This window comes from Vitis vinifera, chromosome 15, assembly GCF_030704535.1.
Source record: "Vitis vinifera cultivar Pinot Noir 40024 chromosome 15, ASM3070453v1".
In the NCBI taxonomy this organism is placed as follows: Eukaryota; Viridiplantae; Streptophyta; class Magnoliopsida; order Vitales; family Vitaceae; genus Vitis; species Vitis vinifera.
Genome location: NC_081819.1, coordinates 9786083 through 9793451, shown reverse-complemented (window position 1 = coordinate 9793451; position 7369 = coordinate 9786083).

The following is a 7369-nucleotide window of genomic DNA, read 5'->3' as shown; positions in this document are numbered from 1 at the left end:
TATCCGTAATGGTCAGGGCTTGACCCGCTTTTTGAAAGCGCAGGCCATCTTCCTCTGATATGCACGAACATGGTCTGCTGCTCTCAATCTCTTCTCATCTAGGAGATTGAGCTGATCAAATCGAGCCTGAGCCCAATCTGCCTCGGGAATCTGCTGCTTTAGTGCTACTCTCAAAGAACCCATCTCAATTTCAACGGGTAGCACCGCCTCCATGTTGTATACCAATGAGTAGGGTGTGGCTCCTATAGAGGTGTGAAAGGAAGTTCGATAAGCCCACAATGCAAATGGGAGATTCTCTGACCAATCCCGAGAAGTCTCGACCATCCTCCGTAATATCCTCTTGATATTCTTATTCGCGGCCTCTACTGCTCCGTTCGTCTGCGGCCTGTACGCAGATGACCTATGATGCCGGATGCTATATCGTTGCACTAAGGTGTCAACCTCTGCCCTAAAATATACCCCTCTATCCGATATCAACTCATGAGGGACTCCATAGCGACAGATAATGTGTGATCTGATGAAACTATCAACTCCAGATGATGTCAATCTTGCATACGAAGCAGCCTCCACCCACTTGGTGAAGTAATCGATGGCGACCAGGATGAACTCATGACCATTGGAAGATTTCGGCGAAATCTTCCCGATGATGTCGATACCCCATACAGAAAATGGCCACGACGAAGTCAATGCATGCAACTCCGAGGGTGACACGTGAATGAGATCTCCGTGTATCTGACACTCGGAACATCTCTGAACAAACTGGCAGCAATCCGTCTCCATGGTCAACCAAAAGTAACCAGTCCTCATGATCTTACGGGCCAACATATGCCCTTCCATATGTGGTCCGCAAACTCCCGCATGAACCTTTCTCATCACTCGATCGGCATAGACACAGTATAAGCACAGTAATAACATCCCATCAGCTGATCGTCTATACAACGTCTCGCCACAAATCACAAATCGGGCGGCCAACTGTCTCAATGCTCTCTTATCCTTGGCCGTGGCGGCCTCAGGATATACGCCAAGTCTCAGAAAGTGATATATGTCATGGTACCAGGGCAAGCCATCGTCTATCTCCGTATCATCAATTAGACAACAATACGCAGGAGCAGACCTCGACTCGATCAACAATGGGTGAACAGTGGCATCAGCAGGAATGTCAATCAGGGAAGCTAGAGTGGTTAAGGCATTAGCAAACTGGTTCTGTGCTCTAGGTAGATGGGTATATCTCAAATCATCGAATCTCTCGACCAGTAGCTCCAAATAGGCGTGGTAAGGCCTAAGCTTCACATCTCTAGTCTTCCACTCGCCCTGAATTTGTCTTGATTCGTGTCCTAATTGGTGTCTCAGCTGATTCATGTCCAGTTGGTGTTCCTTGAATGTGGTCCTCAGAAGGGAATAATCAACAAAATTTATAACCTATATCACCATGCATTAGGATAGCCTTAGCTAATATAGCATAACGGCTCTAGGATCGTTCACTGGGAAGGGTTTTCAACTCACAACTGATACCAATTCAAAGTTAAATTGGTGCTTTTTCATTTCAAGGTTAGCTTAAGAAGAAAATATAAACTTTGGTTGAAAAAGGTTTTGTTTTAAGCTAACTAAAAAGAAAGTAATGGAAATTACTTATGAAGAAAAACATTCCTTGGAGTTTTAGGTTCACAGAGGAGGCTCCTCATGCAAAAACAGAGCTCTGGTCACTTGGTTCTTGTTCTCGCATTAGAGAATTAACATATAGTTAATTCTCTAACCGGTGTTGTACAGATACTTCCCTTTAATGGATTTCAGCACTAATTCCCTCTCACTGATGCAACTTGCAATGGCTCGTGCCTCTCTCCTAGCATTTGCCATTCAAAGTGATCATTAACCTTGGACTTCCCTTCTCAAGCTCGCAAGAGATAACTAATGGATGTCTCCTTGGAGTCCAAAAGCTTACCAAGTGTTGGCAATTCTAGAAAATCTTACCTTCAGTTCACCTCCCAAAAGCTCGCAAGAGATAAACTAGTGCATCTCCATGGACGAAGATCACTTGCCTTACCAAGTGTTGGCTCAGGTGAATTGAAGGTGTTTTAAGTTAACTAAAAACATAGAAATCATTAATGGGTCACACTTTCTCTTCATTAATGGTTGAAACAACAAAATTGCCAATTCTTGCAATTGGGGCCTTACCCGGAAACCTTAGCTCCAAGGAACTAAAAGTCTAGCCACTCATACTCTGAGGAAACATCATCAGAGCTTGTTTGGCTAGTAAGAAAAATTAAATAAATATATACGATCAAAACGAGTAGGTAAGGTAGAGCAAAGACTCTGAATTTTACTTCCTTTAAAAACTATACAAAGTTGTCTGTGTACAAGCTTCCGTCTCTCTTTCATGGAAACTTACAAGAATTAAATATGGGGTTATTTACCCTTTGTTCTTGCTTAAAGACTAAGGAATCCTATGATAGGTGGATTACAAGGAGAGTTTGGGGATTTAAACATCAAATATCTAAAGCAAAAAAATCTCAAAATGTCGGTCGCAAATATCAGAAAGCTTCAGGAGAATTTCACAACCGTGCAAGAGGGCTGCGAAATTTCGCAGCATGAAGGACACCATCTCACAGCCAAAGGCTGGTTTCGCAGCCCTGCGAAATTTGCCTTCAACTTGGAGTGATCGGCTTCCAATGGCTGTAACTCCTTCATTTCAACTCTGAATCATGCACCGTTTGAAGCATTGGATTGATAACTTCCCAAGCTTTGAAACGACATATAGTATGCATGAATTGAGCTCCAGAAAGTGCTCCAAAAGTGGCTGACAGTGACTCTCCTCTAGAATGCTTCATGTCAGATTTCTCTTTGCTTCCCCTCCTTGCATTCCGGATTTGCTTATGGCAAAGGACTTTAAAGCTTCAAAGCTTTGGTTCTTCATGTTTCTGAGCTTTCCATTGCTTTGCCATGGATTCCAAAGAACTCTCCTCAATCGCGGATTGCTTTGGTGATCAAATTACTAACAAAAACACCAAAACTTACACAAAGTGATTAGAAATGATTGCAAAGGTCCTTAATATGTTAATTGGGTTAAAATGTGATAACTACTACTCAAAAGTGTTTAAAAGAGTTAATTACAAGCTATCAAATAACACTTTTTGAGTAGTAATCATGTCTCAATACCAGATTAGAGTCACCAAACACCTCCATCTGTCTAATCCCGAGCTCTAGAACCGTCTCTAATCCCAGAATACAAGCCTCATACTCAACAATGTTGTTCGTGGCAGGATGTCGATCCAAGAATGCCAAACGAACAAATCTGGAAATGTGATCACCATGAGGGGATATCAACAAGACGCCTATCCCGTATCCAGAGTGGTTGGCCGCACCATCAAAGTACATGCGCCAACTTGACAGACTAGTCACAGTAGCGACATCCTCGTCTAGGAAGTCATCATCAATGGCTCTACCGTCAGAAATTGGTAAGGATGCTAGGTGATCTGCGACAATGCTCCCTCTGATGGACTTTTGAGTGACATAATGGATGTCGAACTCAGTCAGAAGTACTAACCATCTCATGAGGCGACCGATCAAAGCAGGTCTATCAGATAAATATCTCAGAGGATCTAGATGGGATATCAGATGCACTGAATACTGAGTCATGTAATGCCTCAGTCGGCGAGTGGCCCAAACCAACGCCAAGCAATAACGCTCAATCATGACATACCTCGTCTCATAGTCTAGCATCCTCTTACTCAGATAATAAATGACTCGATCCTTACCCGAATCATCGAGCTGAGCCAACATGCATCCCAAAGCCACGTCTGAGACGGATAGATATAAGAGTAAAGGATGGCCTGGTGTAGGAGGCGCCAAGACTGGGGTGACAACAAGTACTCTCGGATCCTCTCGAATGCATGTTGACACTGATCATCCCAAACAGTAGGTTGACTCTTCCTTAAGAGTCGGAAAATGGGCTCACAGATGTCTGTCAATCTGGCGATGAATCTACTAATATACTGAAGTCTACCCAAGAAGCCTCTGATCTCTCTCTCTGTCCTCGGTGCAGGCATGTCCAGGATGGCTATGATCTTATCTGGATCTACCTCTATGCCTCTCTCACTGACCATATACCCCAAGAGTTTCCCAGAAGTCACTCTGAAAGTGCACTTCTTAGGGTTCAGTCTCAATCTGAACTGTCGAATCCTCTCAAAGAACCTCTCCAGAGCTGCTAGGTGATCTGGTCTGTCTCGGGCTTTCACTATCATGTCGTCTACATAAACCTCGACATCCCGATGCATCATGTCATGGAAAAGGGTGGTCGCCGCTCTCTGATAGGTGGCTCCTACGTTCTTCAATTCAAATGGCATGACTCTATAGCAATAAGTACCCCACTCGATAATGAAAGACATCTTCTCAATGTCCTCTGGAGCCATCAAGATCTGATTGTACCCGAAAAATCCATCCATAAAGGACAACATCGAATGACCTACCATACTTTCAACTAGCATGTCGATTTGTGGAAGAGGAAAATCATCATTAGGACTGGCCTTGTTGAGATCTCGAAAATCAACACAGACTCTCACATTGCCCTCCTTTTTGGGAACAAGGACGACATTGGCCAGCCACTCCGGGTACTCGACCACTAATAAAAATCCTACATTGAGCTGCTTCTGAATCTCCTCTTCCACCTGCAAACTCCAACGAGGGTGCAATCGTCTCAATTTCTACTTAACAGTCCTAGCATAGGGCAGAAGTGGCAAACGATGCTGGACGATAGATGGATCAAGGCCTGGCATGTCCTCATAAGACCATGCAAAAACGTCCAAGTATGCTCTGAGCAACTGGATGAGGCTATCCCTCTCATCAACAGATAAATCTGATCTGATCCTCAACTCCCTAGGTTGATCTACTGTGTCGAAATCAACAATCTCCGTGTTCCCTACAGTAGGTGAAACTCTCTCATCAACGGGATCCGAATCGGAAACAGAAGACGAGTCATCGTCTGAATCACGCTGTGCAATCTCATCATCAATGTCAAAAATCTGTGATGTGGGTGAAGATAGTGCAGATAAATCAATAACATGAGAGACAGGCAAATACTTAAAGATGCTCAAATCCATAGATGAAAATTCAGAAACATAGTCATGATGGGAGACAAATCCCGATAAAACATCAAAGGAAAGAGGTGGGTCTACAAAGTCGGACGTTCCCTTATCTAGGCCAATAGGGCCATCAAACAAACCATCAACAACTATAACATCCTCGGCAACCTCCGGAGCAGGAGCGACCTGGATCTCCTCGATGATCTCGAGGATGGACACCCCTAAGAGATCAAATGGTGAAGCAAGCTCAAACGAGGCTATCTCCTCGATCTGGCTCAAGCTCATCGCGAGCATCTCATCAACGTACTCGTCATGTGGCGCGGCTCCGTCCACTATGTCCCCGATCTCTGCAAAAGTCCTGTGCTCATCGATCTCATCCGGGAAGCAAAGCGTCATAAGGCTCGTGCGATCTGGAGAGGAAGGAGTGATCAACGTAGAAATCAAAGGGTCAAGGGCTCCATCACTCAACCGTAACTGTTGGACGAGGCGCTGAAGCTCGGCCTTCTGGGTGATGCTGAGTCCTCCGATGATCCCATTAGACGGTGCATGTGACTCTGATGCCCTCACAAAGTAATCAGCTAGTCTCATGGTGTACGGGCGAACAGGATAATAAAAGGACGTATGAGTCAGTCGAGCCCTCACTCTCTCTGTAGACCCTCAATTTTGTCCTCCTAGCACATGTCCTATTAGATACTTGTTCGATACTTTACAGTAGTTCCTTGGTGGCCCATAGCTACTCACGTTACTTACCTTTCTTGAGCCACCTCAGAGACTCTGGTTGAGGGATTGCTTAGCCCCTTATTGTGACCCTTGGCAGTTTTGATTTAGACTTAAGCCTTCCATTCCTTTTTAGGATAGTTCTTAAGCATGTTTAGGTCACTTAGACAATATCCCAATCACTTTAAGACACTTAGTTCGTTAGGCACCACTAGGCCCCAACCCATTTAGTTCATTCATTGACTCACTTTCTTAGATGGTTGCATGATTGCATGGCCTACATGACTTGTGTGACTTATACGGATTTCTTTATCATTTTTTATTTTATTTTATTTCATCTTATTACAAGCTTTCTAAATCATATTTCTTGGCTTTTGGGTATGAGGAAATGGGTTGCCATCTATTTGGATGGAGAATCAACAGAATTTTGGAAAAAAATGAGATTTTTTTTTTTTTTAGAAGGATAGCACATATATTATTTCTATGGGGGAATCAATTATAAAAAGAGAAGAAAATAAGAAAGGAAAGTAGATTTAAAAAAGGAAGAAAGGAGGGGAATTTTCTCCAGTAGATTTGGAGGGTCTCTTTTGGAAAGACTGATATATATACGTGAGAGAGGAAGAAAAATGTAGGAGATTTTGGTATTGTCAAGGGCAGAGAGAGAGGTTGTCAAGGGAAGAGGAAGAAAGCACGGAAAAGACCAGTGGGAAGAATCTGAGAATACAAAAACCAGTGGAGATTTTCTCACCGAAAGCAAGTGTTTCCAGGTATGTTTATTGTGGACCCCTTCTTGGTTCCGATTATCCTTTTGATGAACGAATTTTAGTTGGATTTTTGAGTCTCGTTTAGATACTAGGGGGTAGAATGATGGAGGTCATATGTTTGTCTACATTGGTACTTGATTGCTTCTATAGATGTTGTTGATTTGTCTCTTTGGAGTTCTTTAATTTTGATTTAGGGGTGAAAGGTTCTATTTTTTTAAATTTCCTGTGCATTACATGAGAATTATGGCTATACTTGTTTGCTGGAGTTTGCTCGTACCTCTCTCACCATTCCAAGCCCATTGAAAAAGCAATGGAATGTGGCTTGGCTTGGTTATTCTTTTCTTATTTATTTTTATTTTTTCTTATCTCTACTCTGTTTTCTAGAACTCTGTCCTGCCGCCATTCCACCTCATCCGGATGTCTCACATCCAGAATTCTATCCCGCCGCCATTCCACCTCATCCGGATGTCTCACATCCGGAACTCTGTCCCACCGCCATTCCATCTCATCCGGATGTCTCACATTCGGAATTCTGTCCTGTCGCCATTCTACCTCATCCGGATGTCTCATATCCGGAACTCTATCTTGCAGCCATTCCATCTCATTCGGATGTCTCACATCCGGAACTCTGTCCCGTCGTCATTCCACCTCATCTGGATGTCTCACATCCGGAACTCTGTCCCGCCGCCATTCCATCTCATCCGGATGTCTCACATCCGGAATTCTGTCCCGCCTCACATTCGGAATTCTGTCCCACCCCCATTCCATCTCATCCGGATGTCTCACATCCGGAATTCCGCTCGTCGCCATTCC